A 26,632-nucleotide genomic window follows, 5' to 3' on the forward strand; every position below is an offset into this window, starting at 1 on the left:
GGGCTGGTGCCCATTCCTGGCGTTTAACGCCAGGTTGTTGCCCTTTACTGGCGTTTAACGCCAGTCTGGTGCCCCTTTCTGGCGTTAAACGCCCAGAATGGTGCCAGACTGGGCGTTAAACGCCCAACAGCTAGCATTACTGGCGTTTGAACGCCAGCTTCTTCTCCTCTAGGGTGTGCTGTTTTTCTTCCTGTTTTTCATTCTGTTTTTGCTTTTTTCATTGTTTTTGTGACTTCTTATGATCATCAACCTACAAAAAAGATAAAATAACAAAAGAAAATAATTAGCTATAAAACATTGGGTTGCCTCCCAACAAGCGCTTCTTTAATGTCATTAGCTTGACAGAGGACTCTCATGGAGCCTCAGAAATACTCAGAACCGTGTTGGAACCTCCCAACACCAAACTTAGAGTTTGAATGTGGGGGTTCAACACCAAACTTAGAGTTTGGTTGTGGCCTCCCAACACCAAACTTAGAGTTTGACTGTGGGGGCTCTGCTTGGCTCTGTTTTGAGAGAAGCTCTTCATGCTTCCTCTCCATGATGATAGAGGGATGTCCTTGGGCCTTAAACATCAAGGGTTTTTCATTCACTTGAATGATTAACTCTCCTCTATCAACATCAATCACAGCCTTTGCTGTGGCTAGGAAGGGTCTGCCAAGGATGATGGATTCATCCATGCACTTCCCAGTCTCTAGGACTATGAAATCAGTAGGGATGTAATGGTCTTCAATCTTCACCAAAACATTCTCTACAAGTCCATGAGCTTGTTTTCTTGAATTGTCTGCCATCTCTAATGAGATTCTTGCAGCTTGCACCTCAAAGATCCCTAATTTCTCCATTACAGAGAGGGGCATGAGGTTTACACTTGACCCTAAGTCACACAAGGCCTTCTTGAAGGTCATGGTGCCTATGGTACAAGGTATAGAAAACTTCCCAGGATCTTGCCTCTTTTGAGGCAGTTTCTGCCTAGACAAGTCATCCAGTTCTTTGGTGAGCAAAGGTGGTTCATCCTCCCAAGTCTCATTTCCAAATAACTTGTCATTTAGCTTCATGATTGCTCCAAGGTATTTAGCAACTTGCTCTTCAGTGACATACTCATCCTCTTCAGAGGAGGAATACTCATCAGGGCTCATGAATGGCAGAAGTAAGTCCAATGGAATCTCTATGGTCTCATTTTGAGCCTCAGATTCCCATGGTTCCTCATTGAGGAACTCAGAGGAGATTGGTACACGCCCACTGAGGTCTTCCTCAGTGGCGTCCTCCTCCTCTCTTTCCTCTCCATATTCGGCCATGTCTATGGCTTTGCACTCTCCTTTTGGATTTTCTTCTGTATTACTTGGAAGAGTACTAGGAGGGAGTTCAGTAATTTTCTTGCTCAACTGTCCCACTTGTCCTTCCAAATTTCTGATGGAGGACCTTGTTTCATTCATGAAACTTTGAGTGGTCTTTATTAGATCAGAGACCATTGTTGCTAAGTCAGAAGTATTCTGCTTAGAACTCTCTGTCTGTTGCTGAGAAGATGATGGAAAAGGCTTGCTATTGCTAAACCTGTTTCTTCCACCATTATTGTTATTGAAACCTTGTTGAGGTCTCTCTTGATTCTTCCATGAGAAATTTGGGTGATTTCTCCATGAAGAATTATAGGTGTTTCCATAGGGTTCTCCTAGGTAATTCACCTCTTCCATTGAAGGGTTCTCAGGATCATAAGCTTCTTCCTCAGATGAAGCATCCTTAGTACTGTTTGGTGCATTTTGCATTCCAGACAGACTTTGAGAAATCAAATTGACTTGTTGAGTCAATATCTTGTTCTGAGCCAATATGGCATTCAGAGTGTCAATCTCAAGAACTCCTTTCTTCTGACTAGTCCCATTGTTCACAGGATTCCTTTCAGAAGTGTACATGAATTGGTTATTTGCAACCATTTCAATCAATTCTTGAGCTTCTGCAGGCGTCTTCTTCAGATGAAGAGATCCTCCAGCAGAGCTATCCAAAGACATCTTGGATAGTTCAGAGAGACCATCATAGAAAATACCTATGATGCTCCATTCAGAAAGCATGTCTGAAGGACATCTTCTGATTAATTGTTTGTATCTTTCCCAAGCTTCATAGAGGGATTCTCCATCCTTCTGTCTGAAGGTTTGGACTTCCACTCTAAGCTTACTCCATCTTTGTGGTGGAAAGAACTTTGCCAAGAAGGCATTGACTAGCTTTTCCCAAGAGTCCAGGCTTTCTTTAGGTTGAGAATCCAACCATATTCTAGCTCTGTCTCTTACAGCAAAAGGGAATAACATCAGTCTGTAGACCTCAGGGTTAACCCCATTAGTCTTGACTGTGTCACAGATTTGCAAGAATTCAGCTAAGAACTGATGAGGATCTTCCATTGGAAGTCCATGGAACTTGCAATTCTGTTGCATTAGAGAAACTAATTGAGGCTTAAGCTCAAAGTTGTTTGCTCCAATGGCAGGGATAGAGATGCTTCTCCCATAGAAATCAGGAGTAGGTGCAGTAAAGTCACCCAGCACCTTCCTTGCATTGTTGGCATTGTTGTTGTTTTCGGCTGCCATGTGTTCTTCTTCCTTGAAGAATTCGGTCAGGTCCTCTAAAGAGAGTTGTGCTTTAGCTTCTCTTAGCTTTCTCTTCAAGGTCCTTTCAGGTTCAGGATCAGCTTCAACAAGAATGCCTTTGTCTCTGCTCCTGCTCATATGAAAGAGAAGAGAACAAGAAAATGTGGAATCCTCTATGTCACAGTATAGAGATTCCTTGAAGTGTCAGAGGAAAAGAGAAATAGAAAGAAGAAGGAGAAGAATGACAAACCCCAATTTGACGGTTTGTCTTGCATTGATTTTAGGGGATTCTATAACCTTTTGCCCACATTTATTCAATGAAATAGCATGGTTTTGTATATTCTCCTTTAATTGTGCTTAAGAGTGAAAACATGCTTTTTAGGTCTTAAAATAGCTAAATTTAATTCTCCTTGATTCCATTAGATGCCTTGATATGTTTGCTAAGTGATTTCAGATTTAGAAGGCAAAGATTGGATCAAGGTAATGAAGAAAGAAGCATGAAAAGTTGGAGAACTCATGAAGAAATGAAAGAACCGGAAAGCTGTCAAGCCGACCTCTTTGCACTTAAACGACCATAACTTGAGCTACAGAGGTCCAAATGATGCGGTTCCAGTTGGGTTAGAAAGCTAACATCCGGGGCTTCGAAACGATATAAGATTTGCCATAGTTGCTACACGTATGGTGGCGCGCACGCGCATAGTATGCGCACGCGCCGTTGCTGCCATATGGTCCACTTAAAGTAAAACGTGGCCAGCGATTTTAGAAGCCTTGTGAGCCCAATCCAACTCATTTTCTGATGCTATTTAAGCCAAGGATTGAAGAGGAATCAATAATCTAGTAACCATTAGTTTTAGTTTAGTTCTAGAAGTTAGTTTCTAGAGAGAGAAGCTCTCACTTCTCTCTAGAATTAGGATTAGGATTAGGATTAGTTCTTGGATCTAGGTTTTAATCTTTTCTTCCTTCTACTTCTACCTTTCAATTCTTTGTTGTTAGATTCATCTTCTTCTACTCTTTTGTTGTAATTTCCTTTATGTTGTTCTTACATTTTGTTGTAGATCTAGTATTGTTTCTTTTTACTTCCTTCCAATTCAATAAGAGGTAATTCATAATAATTGTTCTTCTTTGCTTTTCTATTGTTGATCTCTTGTTTTTGTAGTTGTAGATTCCTTTAATTCTTGCATTTAATAATGATTACTTCTATTGCACTCTATGTGTTTGTTGAAATGTCTTTTTTAGTTTTAGTGTAGATTTTGTTCCTCTTGGCCTAGGTAGAGTGATTAGTGACTCTTGAGTTATCTAATTCCTTTGTTGATTGATAATTAGAAGTTGCTAATTGATTTGAATGCCTCTAAAGCTAGTCTTTCCTTTAGGAGTTGATTAGGACTTGAGGAATCAAATTGATTCATCCACTTGACTTTCCTCCATAGTTAGAGGTTAACTAAGTGGGAGCAATACAATTCTCATCACAATTGAGAAGGATAACTAGGATAGGACTTCTAGTTCTCATATCTTGCCAAGAGTTTTATTAGTTGTTAGTTTATTTTTCATTGTCATTTACTTTCATGTCTCTTATCCAAAACCCCAAAACAACTCAAACCAATAACAAGACACTTTATTGTAATTCCTAGGGAGAACGACCCGAGGTCCAATACTTCGGTTTATAAATTTAGGGGTTTGTTTTAGTGACAAACAAATTTTTGTATGAAAGGATTATTGATTGGTTTAGGAACTATACTTGCAACGAGAATTCATTTGTGAAATTCTATACCATCAAAAATCCGATCGTCAAAATGGCGCCGTTGCCGGGGAATTGCAATGGTGTTAGGTTATTGGTTATTGTATATATGTGAATATTGTGAATATGTTTGCTTTTTGCTTCTTTGTTAGTTTTTAGTTTGTTCTCTTTATTTGTTACTATTTTTGTTTTTTTGCCCTCTCTTGCTATCATGAATTCTCATTTTGGCTATGAGTGTGATTACAACTATGTTGTAGGTGATGAGAACTTCAATGAAGAGATGCATCAAGGATGGGACAATCAAAGGTGGGAGGAGCCATATGCCTATGATCAATCCTCATGGCAACAACCTCCACCAATGCACTATGAAGAAGAGCCATTCTATGATGCATACCAATCCAATGGCTATGGTGAATCTCCTTGTGACTTTCAAGAACCACCACCATATGCATATGATTCATATCCTCAACATGAGCCTCAACCACACTCACAAGCCTATTTTCACCAACCACCTTCATATGACCCTAATCTATATCCATCCTACCAACAACCATATGAGCCATATGAACCACATATAGAGCCACCACAATTCCAACATCAATATTTTCAAGAGCCACCCCCTCCATATTATTACCAAGATGAACCACCTCCAATATACAAAAATTTTCAACCACAAGATGAATACTACTTTCCACCCCAACCTCCCATGGAAGAATACTCATATCCACTGATCCAAGAGCCACATGATCCTAATCATATTATCCAAGAGGAACAAGAGTCAAGGGATCATCTCAAGGAAGCATTGGATCAATTTCAAGCAACCATGGAGTGTGTTGTGCAACAAGTGGAAAGAATGGAAAACATTGAACCACCACAACTCTACCAAGAAAAACCACCTTCCTACTATGAACCCTTCCCCCAAAATGATGAATCCGTCCAACCACCCCAATCTCTAATGGATGAAACCCTTGGTGTTCTTGTTCAAGGGCAAGAAGAGATGCAAAGGGATGTGCAAAACTTCATGGCCGCCTTGGATGCGGTAACAAATCAATTAGCCTCCCAATGCTTGAACACTCAAGGAACTCCCATGGCTACATGTGGAGAATCGGATGAAGAACATAGCATGAAGGAGAGATTGGAAACTCCGGTGGGAAATGAGGGAAGTTGCTTTGTATTGGAACAATTGGAGGAAGCTTTAATTGTTGAAGACAAGGAAGAAGTGGTAGAAGACTTAGGAGATGTGGAGCCTCCATGGGAACATAGAGTTGAAGAAAACCCCTTCAAGATGATTGAAATTGATGCTAGGGAGGAAAGTGCACACCTTCCAAGGCATATTCCATATGAAGACTTGGATGGGATAGAGCAAGAATTGACTTCCCATGGCAATGAAGAGCAAGCATCAAGTCCTAATGGTGGAGAATCCTTTGAACTTGAAGAACCTTCTCCCGGTGCATTTGAAAATATTGTGGAGGTAAACTTCTTTCGACCTCCCAATCATAGTTTGATTAAGGGAAAAGGCTTAGATAGTATTAATGAACAAAGGATTGAATTAGAGAAATCTTGTGAAGAGGTGGAAGTCCCTAGAAATAGAAGAACGAGGGTTGGCTATGCTTTGTCAAGATCTTTGGAGGCTTCTTTGCCTAGGTTGCCATCTATACCTTCATTTGAGTGGGTAAAATTCATTTCTATTAGCTTTATTATCCCACTTGAATATGGTTTGCTTGAAACGAATGGCCAACTTAGGGAAGTTTGTGGAATGAAGCGTAAGCGGAAAAGGTTTTGTGGTGGGCGTTGCAAATCAAGGCTCATTATGGTTGATGCATCAAACATGAGATATAAAGGATGGAGTAGTGCTCAAATAGATGGGTCTAGAAGGATTGTTGGGCACTTCATAGAGAATTCACCTTACTCACCACCCGGTTGGACTAATAATGATGATCAACCTCAAGACGGGTGTGAAAACAAAGTGTGGGACCCCGGATCACAAGAAGAGGATCAACTTTGGGAGCCCCAAGCTTGTGAAAAACTCCATCAACACTTGGCTCAATCCATGAAAAATCTTGGGGCACAATGGAGAACCAAGCATTGGTGGGAGTTCCAAGATGAATACAAGCACAAGCCACCTTGATGAGGAGCTCCCCATAAGTCCAACTTAAGGACAATAAATAAAAGTGCTTGGTGGGAGACACCCCACCATGGTAAACTCTTTCCATACTCTTTTAGTTTGTTAATAAGTGAATTGAGTTGCCATTGTAGGTAGATTCTCATTTTCATTTTTATCTTTTGTAAATATTAGTAGAATTAGTTTAATTTCTTATTTTTATTGTTTTATCAAGTTTAGTTAGTAGTATAGTATGTTGAATAAGGTTCTAGGGCGTTTTGGTAGCTGTTTGGAGGATTGAAAAGCTTGGATTGGTGTAAGAACTTAGAAAAATATTTTTTGAAAAACAGAACACCATCCACGCGTGCGCGCACATGACGCGTACGCGCACCTGAGCATTCCTCGACCACCCACGCGGACGCGCACTGTACGCGTACGCGTGGATGCAAAATTTCACCTCCACCCAAAAACCCGAGAGTTAGGCCTGCACTGTGCGAACATTGGGCCTAAGGCACAAGCCTATGCACGCGTGCGCGCACCTGGCGCGTACGCGCACATGATCTTAAATTGGCAATGCACGCGCACGCACACTGTGCGCGCGCGCGCGTCGATTGCACAATCTGCACTTTCGGTACTTTTACTCGAGAGTTGTGCCAGACTTGGGCCGACATTATGCCTCCGGCCTAACTCGATGCACGCGTGCGCGCACTTGGCGCGTACGCGTCCTTCAACCAATATGCCCATCGACGCGTAAACGCGCATGACGCGCACGCGTCGGTAAAAAAAAAAAAAAAGAGTTTTTTTCTCCCCTTCCATTTTCTTTTGCTTATCACATTAGCATACTTCTACTCTTCCCATTTTCATTTAGTTTTTGTAGCATGTTTTCGTTTTTTTTAAATCATTTTAATAATGGTGTTGGATTCTTACACTCAATTGTTGAGAATTTCTTGCATTATTTTGGTGCCTCTTGACTTGTTTGATATTGTTGGGTGATGAAACTTTTAAATCAATGCTTCATCTTGTATGACTCTTGTGTCTTTGTGCATTGATATGACCTCGTACTGTCTTTCATGACCCACTTCTTCTCATTTGAACTTGATGCTCAATATACTCTTCATGCTTCAACTTTACTCTTGCATCGAGCTTAATGATATGCCTTAGCTTACTTTGTTTTCTCACTCACATGCTTAGCTAACATGTAGTAGGGAACCATACTCTTATTTGGCATTAGCCCCCGCCTATGTCTAATTGCCTTGATATCTTTGTTATAGGCTTAATTTTCTTTCTTTCTTTCCTTTTGGGTTGGCCACCAATACGGAAGGAAAGGAAAGTTTCTAAATGGGGCAACAAACAAGTCATCCGCACAACCTTTTGAAGGAGCTCATCAATTGTAGCAACCCGTCCACCTTGCTCTCCTCTGCATGCACCGAGGACGGTGCAAACTTTTAAGTGTGGGGAGGTCGTCCGACCGATCGGCGATTTTGGGTGACAAGTTTCTAATTCCAACACTTTTGCATTTCATTCTAGGATTTTAGGATTTTTTCTTGCATTTTCTTATTTTTGCATATATATACACAATAAGCTTAGTCAAAATAATGAATTTTTCAAGATTTCTATCTATAGGGCACACCAATTGATTTGAGTGAAAACTTTTCATAGAACTTGCTTGAAATATATATATATCGTGGATCATATTTTTGAGCTAAGAACACAAGCAAGTGAGATTTGAGCCTAATGGTGTGGTTACATCTTATAACCACTTATTTTCCTTCTTGTGTGCATTATTCTCTTCCTATGATTGTAATCTTTGATTTGTTTGATTCTTTATGTCCGTTATTCCTTGTATACATGCATTTATATGATTGAGGCCATCATTTCATTTAACTCACTTACCCAAATAGCCAATCCTTTTATATTCATTTGTTAGCCAATTTGATCCTACGATTAACCCACTTGTTCTTAATTTTAGCACATTACAAGCTTAAAAGCGGAAAACAATAAATGTCCTTATTTGGATCTTTGATCGGCTTAGGCTAGTGTGTGTGAGTATCATTCAAGTATGGGAACCTTGGGACATTGGGTGAATAAAAGGGTAATTTTGTATTGTTATTGAAAATATTGGGAATTGGGTACATACTCATGTATCGATCAAATGTAAAACCTTATGCATTGAGATTCTTGTATATAGAAAAAAAAATGAGAAAAACAAAAGAAAAAGGAAAAAAAATAATATGGAAAAGAAAAAAATATATATAGAAAAAGAAAGAAAAAGAAGAAAAAAAAAGAAAGGAATAAAAAGGGGACAAAATGCCCCAAATCAAAGTATAGTCCAATAAAATCAATGCATAAGTGTTGTGAAATGAAGAGAAAATACATGAGTATGTGAAAAAGTGAAAAATGGGTAGTTAGGTTAGCTTTGAAATTTTATAGGATGTTATAGGTTAGGTGGGAAGTTTAAGCTTATCAAAGATTCAAATTTCAAGCTCACTTGACCAAATATGCATCCTACCTTGACCCTAGCCCCATTACAACCTATGAAAAGACCTCATGATATATGTGTGCATGCATGAAATATTTGTTGATTGTTAGAAGAAGAACAAATCTTAGAAAGCATGATTAGGGGAGAATTGAGAGAATCAACCCCAAACACTTGAGCGAATAGAGTGCAAACACTACCGGTGAGGGTTCGATGCTCAATTACATGTTTTCACCTATGATCATCTTTTCATGCAAGTTTGTAAAAATATTTAATAACTCAATTCAATTGTGGATTAGGCTTGCTAGTCCTTAGCCCTTGTGCATATATGCTTCTTGGGGATTAATTTATTTTGACCAAGCAATTGCATTCATGTAGATAGTTGCATATAGGTAGATTGCATTTAGTTAGTTTTCATTGAATAAATGTTGATCCCTTTGCTTTCTCTTGGTTTAAGCATGAGGACATGCTTGGTTTAAGTGTGGGGAGGTTGACAAACCCCAATTTGACGGTTTGTCTTGCATTGATTTTAGGGGATTCTATAACCTTTTGCCCACATTTATTCAATGAAATAGCATGGTTTTGTATATTCTCCTTTAATTGTGCTTAAGAGTGAAAACATGCTTTTTAGGTCTTAAAATAGCTAAATTTAATTCTCCTTGATTCCATTAGATGCCTTGATATGTTTGCTAAGTGATTTCAGATTTAGAAGGCAAAGATTGGATCAAGGGAATGAAGAAAGAAGCATGAAAAGTTGGAGAACTCATGAAGAAATGAAAGAACCGGAAAGCTGTCAAGCCGACCTCTTTGCACTTAAACGACCATAACTTGAGCTACAGAGGTCCAAATGATGCGGTTCCAGTTGGGTTAGAAAGCTAACATCCGGGGCTTCGAAACGATATAAGATTTGCCATAGTTGCTACACGTATGGTGGCGCGCACGCGCATAGTACGCGCACGCGCCGTTGCTGCCATATGGTCCACTTAAAGTAAAACGTGGCCAGCGATTTTAGAAGCCTTGTGGGCCCAATCCAACTCATTTTCTGATGCTATTTAAGCCAAGGATTGAAGAGTAATCAACAATCTAGTAACCATTAGTTTTAGTTTAGTTCTAGAAGTTAGTTTCTAGAGAGAGAAGCTCTCACTTCTCTCTAGAATTAGGATTAGGATTAGGATTAGTTCTTAGATCTAGGTTTTAATCTTTTCTTCCTTCTACTTCTACCTTTCAATTCTTTGTTGTTAGATTCATCTTCTTCTACTCTTTTGTTGTAATTTCCTTTATGTTGTTCTTACATTTTGTTGTAGATCTAGTATTGTTTCTTTTTACTTCCTTCCAATTCAATAAGAGGTAATTCATAATAATTGTTCTTCTTTGCTTTTCTATTGTTGATCTCTTGTTTTTGTAGTTGTAGATTCCTTTAATTCTTGCATTTAATAATGATTACTTCTATTGCACTCTATGTGTTTGTTGAAATGTCTTTTTAGTTTTAGTGTAGATTTTGTTCCTCTTGGCCTAGGTAGAGTGATTAGTGACTCTTGAGTTATCTAATTCCTTTGTTGATTGATAATTAGAAGTTGCTAATTGATTTGAATGCCTCTAAAGCTAGTCTTTCCTTTAGGAGTTGATTAGGACTTGAGGAATCAAATTGATTCATCCACTTGACTTTCCTCCATAGTTAGAGGTTAACTAAGTGGGAGCAATACAATTCTCATCACAATTGAGAAGGATAACTAGGATAGGACTTCTAGTTCTCATATCTTGCCAAGAGTTTTATTAGTTGTTAGTTTATTTTTCATTGTCATTTACTTTCATGTCTCTTATCCAAAACCCCAAAACAACTCAAACCAATAACAAGACACTTTATTGTAATTCCTAGGGAGAACGACCCGAGGTCCAATACTTCGGTTTATAAATTTAGGGGTTTGTTTTAGTGACAAACAAATTTTTGTATGAAAGGATTATTGATTGGTTTAGGAACTATACTTGCAACGAGAATTCATTTGTGAAATTCTATACCATCAAAAATCCGATCGTCAAAGAAGAATTCGAACTTTATTAGTTAGAGTTCGAATTTGTGCATTAAGAAGGAGTAGTACTCCATAAATAGAAGGATGTGGGAAGGAGGGAAGAGAATTTTCGAAAATTAATTAAAAAGATGTCAAAAACATTTTGAAAATTTGATTGATAATTTTCGAAAATCAAAAGTGAAAAAGAAATCAAGTGATTTTTGAAAAAGAATTTGAAATTAGAAATTAAAAAGATTTGATTGAAAAGTTATGGTTTTAAAAAGATGTGATTGAGAAGATATGATTTGAAAACAATTTTAAAGGACATGATTTGAAAACAATTTGAAAAGATGTGATTAAAAAAAAATTGATGACTTGCCTAACAAGAAAAGATATGATTCAAACATAAAACCTTCCTTAATAGAAAAGGCAAAAAATGTTCAATCAAATCATTAATTGTTAGTAAGTATCTTTGAAAAAGGAAAGAAATTGATTTTGAAAACATTTGATTGAAAAGATATGATTTGAAAAAGATTTGGTTTTGAAAAACTTTGAAAACTTGAAAAAAGATTGATTTGAAAACAAAATTCTTCCCCTAGCACCATCCTGGCGTTAAACGCCCAGAATGGTATACATTCTGGCATTTAACGCCCAAAATGCTACCTTTTTGGGCGTTAAACGCCCAACAAGGTACCCTGGCTGGCGTTTAAACGCCAGTCTGCCTTCTTCACTGGGCATTTTTGAATGCTCAGCTTTTTCTGTATAATTCCTCTGCAGTATGTTCTGAATCTTCAATTCTTTGTATCATTGACTTGAAAAGACACAAATTAAAAATATTTTTGGATTTTTAATAATCAAAATGCAATAAGAATCAAATAACAATGCATGCAAGACACCAAACTTAGCAGTTTGTATACCACTAACACTATATGAGACACATAAACACTCAAGCCAAAAGAATTCAAAGATCAGAGTAAGAAATCATCAAGAATTACTTGAAGATCCTTAAGACACATGAATGAATGCATGTAATTGACACCAAACTTAAGATGAGACACTAGACTTAAGCAAGAAACAGCAAATATTTTTTTGGTTTTTATGATTTTGTAATTTTTTTGTGTTTTTCGAAAATTAAGTGGAAAAAGGTATCAAAATTCTTAATGAGAATTCCAGGAATCAGTGCAATGCTAGTCTAAGACTCCGGTTCAGGAATTAGACATGGCTTCACAGCCAGCCAAGCTTTCAAAGAAAGCTTCGGTCCAAAACACTAGACATGACCAAAGGTCAGCCAAGCCATAGCAGATCACTGCTCCAAAAGCAAAATTGATGAAAATCAACAAGCTCTTGTGGTGATGAGTTGAAACCTCGGTCCAATCAGATTAGACATGGCTTCTCAGCCAGCCAGATTTCAACAAATCATCATGAAACTCTAGAATTCATCTTCAAGAATTTCGAAAAAAATAAATACCTAATCTAAGCAACAAGATGAACCGTCAGTTGTCCAAACTAGAACAATCCCAGGCATTGTTACCAAAAGCTTGCTCAAAACTTGAACAATCCCCGGCAACGGCGCCAAAAACTTGGTGGCGCGAAATTGTGAACAATACTTTTCACAACTCTCATAATCCCTGGTCATGAACTCCAAAAACTTGGTGGTTCAATTCCATGGCATTACACAACTTCGCACAACTAACCAGCAAGTGCACTGGGTCGTCCAAGTAATACCTTACGTGAGTAAGGGTCGATCCCACGGAGATTGTTAGCATTGAAGCAAGCTATGGTCATCTTGTAAGTCTTAGTCAGGCAAACTCAAAAGTATATGGTGATGAACGAAAATAACATAAAAGATAAAGATAGTGATACTTATGTATATCATTGGTGTAAGAGCTTCAGACAAGTGTATGAAGATGCCTTCCCTTCCGTCTCTCTGCTTTCCTACTGCCTTCATCCAATCCTTCTTACTCCTTTCCATGGCAAGCTCGTGTAGGGTTTCACTGTTGTCAGCAGCTACCTCCCATCCGCGCAGTGAAAGCTAATGCACGCACTCTGTCACAGTACTGCCAATCACCGGTTTGGTTCCCTCCCCTACCGGAATAGAATCCCTCTTTTGCGTCTGTCACTAACGCCCAGTAGGTTACAGGTTTGAAGCACGTCACAGTCATTCAATCATTGAATCCTACTCAGAATACCACAGACAAGGTTAGACCTTCCGGATTCTCTTGAATGCCGCCATCAGTTCTTGCCTATACCACGAAGACTCTGATCTCACGGAATGGCTGGCTCGTTTGTCAGGCGAGCACTCGGTTGTCAGGCGATCAACCATGCATCGTGCAATCAGGAATCCAAGAGATATTCACTAAGCCTCAGATGCTTGTAGAACAAGAATGGTTGTCAGTCACCTTGTTCATGAGTGAGAATGGTGATGGGCGTCAATCATCACCTTCATCATGTTGAAGAACAAGTGATATCTTGGATAAAGAACAAGCGGAATTGAATGGAAGAACAATAGTAATTACATTAATACTCGAGGTACAGCAGAGCTCCACACCTTAATCTATGGTGTGTAGAAACTCCACCGTTGAAAATACATAAGAACAAGGTCTAGGCATGGCCGAATGGCCAGCCTCCAAAGGTCTAAGATAGCATAAAAACAAAGATAGCTACCAAAAGTCTCTCTTAAATACAATAGCAAAAGGTCCTACTTATAGAAAACTAGTACACAGATGAGTAAATGACATAAAAATCCACTTCCGGGCCCACTTGGTGTGTGCTTGGGCTGAGCAATGAAGCTTTTTCGTGTAGAGACTCTCCTTGGAGTTAAACGCCAGCTTTAGTGCCAGTTTGGGCGTTTAACTCCCAATTAGGTGCCAGTTCCGGCGTTTAACGCTGGAATTTCTTGAGGTGACTTTGAACGCCGGTTTGGGCCATCAAATCTTGGGCAAATTATGGACTATTATATATTGCTAGAAAGCCCAGGATGTCTACTTTCCAACGCCGTTGAGAGCGCGCCAATTGGGCTTCTGTAGCTCTAGAAAATCCACTTCGAGTGCAGGGAGGTCAGAATCCAACAGCATCTGCAGTCCTTTTAAGTCTCTGGATCAGATTTTTGCTCAGGTCCCTCAATTTCAGCCAGAAAATACCTGAAATCACAGAAAAACACACAAACTCATAGTAAAGTCCAGAAAAGTGAATTTTAACTAAAAACTAATAAAAATATACTAAAAACTAACTAGATCATACTAAAAATATACTAAAAACAATGCCAAAAAGCATACAAATTATCCGCTCATCAGACTCCTACCACTAAAAAGTTATCAGCATAATCCCTGAAAGAGACCGAGTAAAGGCCCAAAAAAGGGGATCACAAAAATAACTTTTGAGGGGGACCAACATAAAGAAATCGGTCATAAGGCGCTAAAAATACAAACAAGAGTGAGGAAACCGAGAAACAAGTCGGACCCTCCCACAGGCACGGCCTCAAAAGGATCCAAGCTACAAATGATAAAGCACGCAAACAATCTAAAGAGGCCAGAACAGCAAAATTTTAACAGATATCATGCATAATACGATAAAAGCTTCAAGAGGTTACCACAAAACCAACCTCAGAAGCTACTTTTGTTTTTCAAAAAGAGTTGCAAGACAGACAACTAGAAGCGTCAAACAAAACAAAGTTCAAAAGCCCACAAACCGGGCTATTTACACAAAAATATCCAGAAAAAAGATCAGCTAAAGATCAGGAGCTTTCCCGGCAGCATCAGTATGAGGAGAAGGAGGACGAGTCTGAAGGGGCACGGCATCTACGGTTCCATCATCCCGGTTCAGAATCTGGCAATCCGGATCAGATGTAACGGGAGGAACAGAGGAGGTCGACACCTTAAGAGAAGGTACTAGGGGAGGATCAGTCTCTTCATCATCCTGGTCATCAGGGACAATCTTACCATCTCTCACGACATTATCCAGGCTGATGAGAGTCAAGTCAGCATCAGGAGCAACAACCCGGAACTGCTCCATCAGGTTCTCAGAGGCAGCAGTTACGCTACCCACAAGGTGACCCTGAAGCTCACCATAATTAACCCGAGCTGTTTCCAACTCCTCCCGAAGACGCATCAATTCCCTATAAGCCGAGACATAGCTATCCTTATGTTTCAAAGCCATGTCTTCGGCCAGCTTCAGAGAAGCAGCAAGGGCAATAGAGCTGGCCTTCTCACCCTCCAGTTCCTTCTCCACCTTGGCCAACTTCACCTCCAACTCCTCCTTCAGACCCTTGATTCGATCAAATTCTAACTTGGCCTCCTCCATAAAAGATTTGGTAGCATGAACCGGAATCCCCTGAATTGTTCGAAAAATAGCCGCACCCATGTGGGCCATCTTCACACTATTTTGGGTAATAAAATACAAATGCTTTTAAAGAGACACGTCGTCCATGGAAAGCCCACCATAGGGGGCAATTTGCTGGTCAACAAATTCAATGGCATCAAAGTCCGGAGCATCCAAGTTAAAGGGTTCAGATGTTTTTTGCTTTTTCAAAGGTGGGGCACCAGAAGCAGCAGCAGAAGTTTGAGGAGGATCAACCTGATGAAACTGGGGAGTAGGAATTACTTTCCTCGGCCCAAGGGAACTCGGCACAGGGGGCTTCAGGGGGACCTGTGAAGATCCCTCGCCGGCCACCTTGGCCGAGATGTTCAGAGCAGCAGTTGCCTTCTTTGCCCTCTTGAAGGCCTTCATAGAGTCGTTATTCTTTGACATCTCTACAAAACACAAAAACAGTCACGACAAAGAGTTACAAAAGAGGAAGAAAAAGGAAATAAGTACAGAAACAAGTCAGACAAATACCCAAAACAGTCTGAACCAAGGATGGGTCATTCAAAAACCTTTTTGTATCAAGATGGGGCGGTTTCCCCCATAGATCCTCAAAGAACAACAACAAAAGCACGCTCAACATCATCAAGCATCTCCCAAGTGTAACGAGACACTCTCACAACCCTCTGCCACTCTAGAGGGAAAGAAGGCTCATCATTTTCGTCAAGAAAAAAGGGGCGGGCCCACTCGACAGCACGAACCTTAAAGAAGTAATTCTTGAAATCCTTAAAAGACTCATCATACATAGCAAAAACTTTGTGGCCCTGGGCAGATGACAAACCCCAATTTGACGGTTTGTTTTGTATTGAATTTAGAGTATTTTGATAACCTTTTGTCACATTTAGCCTAGGAATTAGCATGGTTTTGTAATCTCTCTCATATTTGTGCTTAAGTCTAAAAACATGCTTTTTAAGCCTTATTTTGATGAATTCTAGTTTCTCTTTGATTCCATAAGATGCCTTGATGTGTTTGCTAGTAATTCCAGGATTGAAATAGGCTAGGCATGGATCAAAGGAAGCAAGGAAGGAAGCATACAAGTGGAGAGAAGCATAAAAAGTCAAAGAAGCAAAGTCAGCCATGCACGCGCACGCGCACAAGGCGCTCGCGCGCACATTGCGAAACAGGCCAAGGACGCGCACGCGTACCGTGCGCGCACGCGCCGATGATGGCACATGACCTCACTAATGCAACACGTGCCTGGCGATTTGAGAAGGTTTCTGAACCCATTTGTGGCGCCAAATTGCTAAGGGAAAGGAATAAAAGGATGAAGGATTAAGGGGAAGGCATCACTTTTGACCAATAATCACTTTTTAGTCATTAGTTTTAGTTAGAGGATTAGTTTAGAGTTTTAGAGAGAAAAGCTCTCACTTCTCTCTAGAATTAGGATTAGGTTTAGTTCTTAGATCTAGGTTTCAATCTTTACTTTCCTCTACTTCTACATCTCAATTCCTTGTAGTTACAATTCATTCTTCTTCCATTCTTTTATTGCAATTTCCTTTATGTTGTTCTTGTATTTTGTTATAGATCTAGTATTGCTCCTTTTACTCTCTTCCAATTCAATAAAGGTAATTCATAATGAATGTGTTTCTTTTGATTGTTGTTGTTAATTCCTTTCAATAATTGTTGTTAGATTTCATTCTTGTTGTTGATTTACGATGTTTTTCTTTTATGCCTACCAAGTGTTTGATGAAATGCTTGGTTGGATTTTAGTGTAGGTTTTGTTCCTCTTGGCCTAGGTAGAGTAATTAGTGACTCTTGAGTTATCTAATTCCTTTGTTGATTGATAATTAGAAGTTGCCAATTGATTTGAATGCCTCTAAAGCTAGTCTTTCCTTTAGGAGTTGATTAGGACCTGAGGAATCAAATTGATTCATCCACTTGACTTTCCTCCATGGTTAGAGGTTAACTAAGTGGGAGCAATACACAATTCTCATCATAATTGAGAAGGATAACTAGGATAGGACTTCTAGTTCTCATATCTTGCCAAGAGTTTTATTAGTTGTTAGTTTATTTTCTTTGCCATTTATATTCCTTGTCTAAAATCTCAAAAACCCCAAAACAACTCACAACCAATAACAAGACACTTTATTGTAAATCCTAGGGAGAACGACCCGAGGTTTAAATACTTCGGTTTATAGATTTTAGGGGTTTGTACTAGTGACAAACAACTTTTGTATGAAAGGATTAGTGATTGGTTTAGAAACTATACTTTACAACGAGATTTCATTAGTGAAATTCTAAACCATCAAAAATCTATTCATCAAAATGGCGCCGTTGCCGGGGATTGCAATGGTGTTATGTTATTGGTTATTGTACATATGTGAATATTGTAAATAGCTTGTCTTTTGCTTGTTTTCTAGTTTTGTTAGTTTATTTTTGCTTTTCCACCATGAATTCTCACTTTGGCTATGAGCTTGGTTTTAATTGTGTTGTAGGTGATGAGAGCTTCAATGATGAAGTGCATCAAGGATGGGACAATCAAAGGTCGAAGGAGCCATATGCTCATGATCAATCTTCATGGCAACAACCTCCACCAATACACTATGAAGAAGAGCCATTCTATGATGCATGCCAATCCAATGGCTATGGTGAATCACCTTGTGACTTCCAAGCACCGCCACCATATGCCTATGAATCTCACCCTCAACATGAACCTCAACCATTCTCACAAGCCTTTCCATACCAAGCACCTTCCTATGATCCCTACCCCTCATATAACCAATCATCCATACCATATTTTTATGGCAATTATGAGCAAGAACCCTTGGAACCACCACAACCCTATCAAGATTACTACCAAGAACCACCTCAATACACACAATCTCCACAACCTTACCAAGAAGAACCATGGTGCACGAAATTGCAATCACACTTTTGTAATCCCGCACAACTAACCAGCAAGTGCACTGGGTCGTCCAAGTAATACCTTGCGTGAGCAAGGGTCGATCCCACGGAGATTGTCGGCTTGAAGCAAGCTATGGTTATCTTGTAAATCTTAGTCAGGATATCAGAAATTATCAGGATTGATTGTAAAAAGCAAAAGAACATGAAATGGTTACTTGTATTGCAGTAATGGAGAATAGGTTGGGGTTTGGAGATGCTCCATCCTCTGAATCTCTGCTTTCCTACTGTCTCCTTCTTCAAACACGCAAGGCTCCCTCCATGGCAAGCTGTATGTAGGGTTTCACCGTTGTCAGTGGCTACCTCCCATCCTCTCATTGGAAATGTTCAACGCACCCTGTCACGGCACGGCTATCCATCTGTCGGTTCTCAATCAGGCCGGAATAGAATCCAGTGATTCTTTTGCGTCTGTCACTAACGCCCCGCCTTCAGGAGTTTGAAGCACGTCACAGTCATCCAGTCATTGAATCCTACTCAGAATACCACAGACAAGGTTTAGACCTTCCGGATTCTCTTGAATGCCGCCATCAGTTCTAGCTTATACCACGAAGATTCCGATTAAAGAATCCAAGAGATAACTACTCAATCTAAGGTAGAACGGAGGTGGTTGTCAAGCACACGTTCATAGTTGAGAATGATGATGATTGTCACGGATCATCACATTCATCCGGATTAAGAACAAGTGTTATCTTAGAATGGAAGCAAGCATGATTGAATAAGAAACAGTAGTAATTGCATTAATCCATCAAGACACAGCAGAGCTCCTCACCCCCAACCATGGGGTTTAGAGACTCATGCTGTGGAAAGTACACAAGAAACGTGTAAAAAATGTCATGAGGTCATAAGGTACAATGTCAAAAGGTCCTATTAATAGTAAACTAGTATCCTAAGGTTTACAGAAATGAGTAAATGACAGAAAAATCCACTTCCGGGCCCACTTGGTGTGTGCTTGGGCTGAGCAATGAAGCATTTTCGTGTAGAGACCTTTTCTGGAGTTAAACGCCAGCTTCCATGCCAGTTTGGGCGTTTAACTCCAAGTTTTATGCCAGTTCCGGCGTTTAACGCTGGAATTTCTGAGGCCGAATTGCTACGCCGATTTGGGCCATCAAATCTTGGGTAAAGTATGGACTATTATATATTGCTGGAAAGCCCAGGATGTCTACTTTCCAACGCCGTTGAGAGCGCGCCAATTGGGCTTCTGTAACTCCAGAAAATCCACTTCGAGTGCAGGGAGGTCAGAATCCAACAGCATCTGCAGTTCTTTTCAGTCTCTGGATCAGATTTTTGCTCAGGACCCTCAATTTCAGCCAGAAAATACCTGAAATCACAGAAAAATACACAAACTCATAGTAAAGTCCAGAAAAGTGAATTTTAACTAAAAACTAATAAAAATATACTAAAAACTAACTAAATCATACTAAAAACATACTAAAAACAATGCCAAAAAGCGTATAAATTATCCGCTCATCACAACACCAAACTTAAATTGTTGCTTGTCCCCAAGCAACTGAAAATCAAAATAGGATAAAAAGAAGAGAATATACTATAGACTCCAAAATATCAAAGAAACATAGTTCCAATTAGATGAGCGGGACTAGTAGCTTTTTGCCTCTGAACAGTTTTGGCATCTCACTCTATCCTTTGAAGTTCAGAATGATTGGCATCTATGAGAACTCAGAACTCAGATAGTGTTATTGATTCTCCTAGTTAAGTATGATGATTCTTGAACACAGCTACTTATTGAGTCTTGGCTGTGGCCCAAAGCACTCTGTCTTCCAGTATTACCACCGGATACATACATGCCACAGACACATAATTGGGTGAACCTTTTTAGATTGTGACTCAGCTTTGCTAAAGTCCCCAATTAGAGGTGTCCAGGGTTCTTAAGCTCACTCTTTTTGCTTTGGTTCACAACTTTATTTCCTTCTTTTTCTTTTTTTTCTTCTCTCTTTTTCTTTCTTCTTTTTTTTTTCGAAATTTTTTTTTTCACTGCTTTTTCTTGCTTCAAGAATCATTTTTATGATTTTTCAGATCCTCAATAACATGTCTCTTTCTCCTCATTCTTTCAAGAGCCAACAATTTTAACATTCTCAAAACAACAAATTCAAAAGACATATGCACTGTTCAAGCATTCATTCAGAAAACAAAAAGTATTGTCACCACATCAAACTAATTCAACTAGTTTCAGAGATAAATTTCGAAATCCTGTACTTCTTGTTCTTTTGTGATTAAAGCATTTTTTCATTTAAGAGAGGTGATGGATTCATAGGACATTCATAACTTTAAGGCATAAATTTTATTAATTATGAACTAAGAATAAGACTCAAATATAGATATAAGATGAAACTAAAAATAGAAATAGAAAACAAAAGAGACAAAAACGCAAAAATAGGCTCCTAATGATAGAGGTGTTCACAGAGTTAGGACTCAACAACCTTTATTTTGAGAAGTGGATGCTCCCTCAGCTTGAGAGGAGAGCTTTTGGCGTTTCATCTGTTGGAGTTCACGCCCCTGCTTCTCTTGCTCCTTCAGCAATTTGCAGAGCATGCAGTTCTGATTCTGCTGTTCTTCCTTAAGTTGCTCCATAGTCTCTTGCAACTTGGTGATAGATGCTTCCAGGCTGGCCCAGTAGCCAATTTCAGGAAATTCAGGGAGGAACTCCTGTGCCCTCCTTTTGATAGAGTTGTCTTGCACTTGTCCTTCCATTGATTTCTTGGTGATTGGATGTTCAATGGGTATGAATTCATCTACTCCCATCTTCACCCCAGCCTCTTTACAGAGCAAGGAGATTAAGCTTGGATAAGCCAGTTTGGCTTCAGTGGAATTTTTATTTGCAATTGTGTAGATCTCACAAGCAATCACATGATGAACCTCCACTTCTCTTCCAAGCATAATGCAATGAATCATCACTGCCCTCTTGATGGTGACCTCAGAACGGTTGCTAGTGGGCAATATGGAACGCCCAATGAAGTCTAGCCAACCTCTTGCAATTGGCTTGAGGTCTCCCCTCTTGAGTTGGTTTGGGACACCCTTTGAATTGGTTATCCACTTAGTTCCAAGGAGGCATATGTCCTCTAGAACTTGATCCAACCCTTTATCTACTCTCACCATCCTCCTATTAAAGGAGTCAGGATCATCTTGCAGTTGAGGTAGTTTGAAGATTTCTCTTATTTTGTCCAGATGGAAGTACATTACTTTCCCTCTGACCATAGTTCTGTAGGTATGGTAAGCAGTTCCAGTCATTCTCTGCTTATCTGTCAGCCACAGATTTGAGTAGAATTCCTGAACCATGTTCCTTCCAACCTTTGTCTCAGGATTGGTTAGAACTTCCCATCCTCTGTTTCGAATTTGCTCTTGGATCCCCGGATATTCATCTTCTTTCAAATCAAATTTAACTTCCGGGATCACTGACCTCAGACCCATTATTTTGTGATAATGGTCTTCATGTTCTTTAGTTAAGAACTTCTCTTGATTCCAAAGATCCTTTGGATTATTCTCTTTCTTGCCTCTTAAATTGGTTTGTTTTCCCTTAGGAGCCATGATATTGATGAATCTTGGCTTAGTGATCACGGAAAAGCACACCAAACTTAGAGGTTTGCTTGTCCTCAAGCAAAAGAAAAGAGAGAAGAGAGGGGGAGGAAGAGGAAATTCGAATGGTGTGGTTGAAAGAGGAGGAACAAACGTGTATGTATAAGGTGGGGAGGGGAGTTTTCGAAAAAAGGAGAGAAATTTGAAAGAAGATTTGAGAAGATTTGGAAAGAAATTGAGAGAAGGGTGAGATTTTTGAACAATGTTTGTAATTGATTTGAAATGAATTTGAAAAATGGTTTTAATTTTTGAAGATTTGAAAGTGAATGATGAATGATTGAAGTGTGATTTTGTAGAAAAGTATGGGTGAGAAAAGGAAAGTTTGAAAAAATTTGATTTGAAAACAAAATTGTGGTCCCCCCACCTTGCTGGCGTTAAACGCCCAGAATGGCACCCATTCTGGCGTTTAACGCCCATTTGTTGCCCTCTTTGGGCGTTTAACGCCCAGCCAGGTGCCCTGGCTGGCGTTAAACGCCAGAAATCCTTTGTCACTGGGCGTTTTTCCAAAACGCCCAGGATGCTGCACACCTGGTGTTAAACGCCCAGAATGGTGCCCATTCTGGCGTTTAACGCCCAAAATGGTACCATTACTGGCGTTAAACGCCCAGAATGATACCCATTCTGGCGTTTAACGCCCAAAATGCCCCTTACTGGCGTTTTTTCGCCAGTAAGCTCATTTTCTCTGCTTTTTTGAGCTGAATCCTTCTGTAACTCTGTGAATTCCTTCATTTTTGATACTTGCCTCTGTAAGAACAACTCATACAACTTCCTAATGACTGGGTTGCCTCCCAGTAAGCGCTTCTTTACTGTCTTTAGCTGGACTTTCACTGAGAATCATTCAAGTCTCAGTTTTGAGCACTCCTGCTCAAAATTTCCTTTAAGATAATGGTTGATTCTCTGTCCATTAACAATGAACTTTTTGTCAGAATCAGTATCCTGAAGCTCAACATACCCATATGGTGAGACTCCTGTGATCACATACGGACCCCTCCACCGGGATTTGAGTTTTCCTGGAAACAACTTGAGCCTAGAGTTAAAGAGCAGAACTTTTTGTCCTGGCTCAAAGACTCTGGTTGACAATCTCTTGTCATGCCATTTCTTTGCCTTTTCCTTATAAATTTTTGCATTTTCAAAGGCATTGAGTCTGAACTCCTCTAGCTCATTTAGCTGGAGCAATCTTTTTTCACCAGCTAACTGTGCATCCATGTTTAGGAATCTGGTTGCCCAGTAGGCTTTATGTTCCAGTTCCACAGGCAAATGACAGGCCTTCCCATACACCAATTGGTATGGAGAAGTTCCTATAGGAGTCTTGAATGCTGTTCTGTATGCCCACAGAGCATCATCCAAGCTCTTTGCCCAATCCTTTCTTCGGGCTATCACAGTCCGTTCTAGGATTCTTTTTAGCTCTCTGTTAGAGACTTCAGCTTGCCCATTTGTCTGTGGATGATACGGAGTTGCCACTTTATGGCTGATTCCATATCTAACCATAGCAGAGTATAGCTGTTTATTGCAGAAATGAGTGCCCCCATCACTGATTAGCACTCTGGGAACGCCAAATCTGCTAAAAATGTGTTTCTGGAGAAATTTGAGCACGGTCTTGGTATCATTAGTGGGTGTAGCAATTGCTTCTACCCACTTAGATACATAGTCCACTGCCACCAGAATGTAAGTGTTTGAGTATGATGGTGGAAATGGTCCCATGAAATCAATTCTCCATACATCAAACAATTCTATCTCTAATATCCCCTGCTGAGGCATGGCATATCCGTGAGGCAGGTTACCAGCTCTTTGGCAACTGTCACAGTTACGCACAAACTCTCGGGAATCTTTATAGAGAGTAGGCCAGTAGAAGCCGCACTGGAGAACTTTAGTGGCTGTTCGCTCACTTCCAAAATGTCCTCCATACTGTGATCCATGGCAGTGCCATAGGATCCTTCGTGCTTCTTCTCTGGGTACACATCTGTGGATCACTCCGTCAGCACATCTCTTAAAGAGATATGGTTCATCCCAGAGGTAGTACTTGGCATCTGAAATTAATTTCTTTCTTTGCACTCTGCTGTACTCCTTGGGTATGAACCTCACAGCTTTATAGTTTGCAATATCTGCAAACCATGGGGCTTCCTGAATGGCAAAGAGTTGCTCATCTGGGAAAGTCTCAGAGATCTCAGTAGAAGGGAGGGACGCCCCAGCTACTGGTTCTATCCGGGACAGATGATCAGCTACTTGGTTCTCTGTCCCTTTTCTGTCTCTTATTTCTATATCAAACTCTTGCAGAAGCAACACCCATCTTATAAGCCTGGGTTTTGAATCCTGCTTTGTGAGTAAGTATTTAAGAGCAGCATGGTCAGTGTACACAATCACATTTGATCCCACTAGGTAGGATCTAAACTTGTCAATGGCATAGACCACTACAAGTAATTCTTTTTCTGTGGTTGTGTAATTCTTCTGTGCATCATTTAGAACACGGCTAGCATAATAAATGACATGCAGAAGTTTGTTATGCCTCTGTCCCAACACTGCACCAATGGCATGATCACTGGCATCACACATTAATTCAAATGGTAATGTCCAATCTGGTGCAGAGATGACTGGTGCTGTGACCAGCTTAGCTTTCAGGGTCTCAAATGCCTGCAGACACTGTGTATCAAACACAAATGGTGTGTCAGCAGCTAACAGGTTACTCAAAAGTTTTGCAATTTTCGAAAAATCCTTTATAAACCTTCTATAAAATCCTGCATGCCCCAGAAAGCTTCTGATTGCCTTAACATTGGCAGGTGGTGGTAATTTTTCAATTACCTCTACCTTTGCCTTATCCACCTCTATTCCCCTGCTTGAAATTTTGTGCCCAAGGATAATTCCTTCAGTCACCATAAAATGACATTTCTCCCAGTTTAAAACCAGGTTAGTCTCTTGGCACCTTTTCAAGACAAGTGCTAGGTGATTAAGACAGGAGCTAAATGAGTCTCCATATACTGAAAAGTCGTCCATGAAGACTTCCAGAAATTTCTCTACCATATCTGAGAAGATAGAGAGCATGCACCTTTGAAAGGTTGCAGGTGCATTGCACAGACCAAAAGGCATCCTTCTGTAGGCAAACACGCCAGAAGGGCAAGTAAATGCTGTCTTCTCTTGGTCCTGAGGATCTACTGCAATTTGGTTGTAGCCTGAATAGCCATCCAAAAAGCAGTAGTAATCATGGCCAGCTAGTCTTTCTAGCATTTGGTCTATGAATGGTAAAGGAAAATGATCCTTTCTGGTGGCTGTATTGAGCCTTCTGTAGTCAATACACATGCGCCACCCTGTGACTGTTCTTGTGGGAACCAGTTCATTTTTTTCATTATGAACCACTGTCATGCCTCCCTTTTTGGGAACAACTTGGACATGGCTCACCCAGGGGCTATCAGAAATAGGATAAATAATCCCAGCCTCTAGTAATTTAGTGACCTCTTTCTGCACCACCTCCTTCATGGCCGGATTTAGCCTCCTCTGTGGTTGGACTACTGGTTTGGCATTATCCTCCAACAGGATCTTGTGCATGCATCTAGCTGGACTAATACCCTTGAGATCACTTATGGACCACCCAAGAGCTGTCTTGTGTGTCCTTAGCACTTGAATCAGTGCTTCCTCTTCCTGTGAATTTAAAGCAGAGCTTATAATTACTGGAAAAGTGTCACCCTCTCCCAGAAATGCATATTTCAGGGATGGTGGTAGTGGTTTGAGTTCAGGCTTAGGAGGCTTATCCTCTTCCTGAGGAATTTTCGAAAATTCCTTTGCCTCCTCTGGTTCTTCTTGATCAGGTTGAGCCTCTTTGAAGATGTCCTCAAGCTCTGATTCTAGGTTTTCAGCCATATTGATCTCTTCTACCAGAGAGTCAATAATGTCAGCGCCCATGCAGTCATTTGGTGTGTCTGGATGCTGCATAGCTTTTACAGCATTCAACTTGAACTCATCCTCATTGACTCTCAAGGTTACTTCCCCTTTTTGTACATCAATAAGAGTTCGTCCAGTTGCTAGGAAAGGTCTTCCTAGAATGAGAGTTGCACTCTTGTGCTCCTCCATTTCCAGCACTACAAAGTCAGTGGGAAAGGCAAATGGTCCAACCTTGACAATCATGTCCTCTATTATGCCTGATGGGTGTTTAATGGAGCCATCAGCAAGTTGGAGGCAGATCCTGGTTGGCTTGACTTCTCCAGTCAACCCAAGCTTTCTGATAGTGGATGCAGGTATTAGATTGATGCTTGCTCCAAGATCACATAGGGCTGTCTTGGTGCAAGCACCTTCTAATGTGCATGGTATCAGAAAGCTTCCAGGATCTTGAAGCTTTTCTGGTAAGCTTTTTAGAATGACTGCACTGCATTCTTCAGTGAGAAACACTTTTTCAGTTTCTCTCCAATCCTTCTTATGACTTAAGATTTCCTTCATGAACTTAGCATAAGAAGGTATTTGCTCAAGTGCCTCTGCAAACGGAATCTTTATTTCAAGAGTCCTTAGATAGTCTGCAAAGCGGGAAAATTGCTTATCCTGTTCCGCTTTGCGGAGTTTCTGAGGATAAGGCATCTTGGCTTGATATTCTTCAACCTTAGATGCTGCAGGTTTATTCCTTACAGAAGTGGTTGAAGAAGCCTTTTTAGAGGGATTACTGTCAGCACTCTCAGGTGTCTGATTTTCCCTTGGCGTTTGAACGCCAGGAATGGGTGAAGTTTGGGCGTTAAACGCCAACTTCTCTCCCTTTTCTGGCGTTTGAACGCCAGAACTGGGCAAGGAATGGGCGTTAACGCCAGCTTTCCTCCCTTTCTGGCGTTTGAACGCCAATAAAATTCCTCTCTGGGCTCTTACTGTCCTCAGAGGGATTTTGAACAGTGGTTTGGTTGTCCTCTGTCATTTGTTCCCTGTTTGGCTTTT

General features: G+C 40.2%; 1 non-coding gene across 1 annotated transcript; it reads left to right on the forward strand.

Annotated features, from left to right (window-relative positions):
• Positions 1 to 2,051: 2,051 nt before the first annotated feature.
• Positions 2,052 to 2,159, forward strand: LOC130938230 (small nucleolar RNA R71). Its single transcript, XR_009069403.1, has one exon. It is a non-coding gene; the product is annotated as a small nucleolar RNA R71 (small nucleolar RNA).
• The last annotated feature ends 24,473 nt before the right edge of the window (positions 2,160 to 26,632 follow it).

Source organism: Arachis stenosperma, chromosome 6 (genome assembly GCF_014773155.1).
Source record: "Arachis stenosperma cultivar V10309 chromosome 6, arast.V10309.gnm1.PFL2, whole genome shotgun sequence".
NCBI lineage: Eukaryota > Viridiplantae > Streptophyta > Magnoliopsida > Fabales > Fabaceae > Arachis > Arachis stenosperma.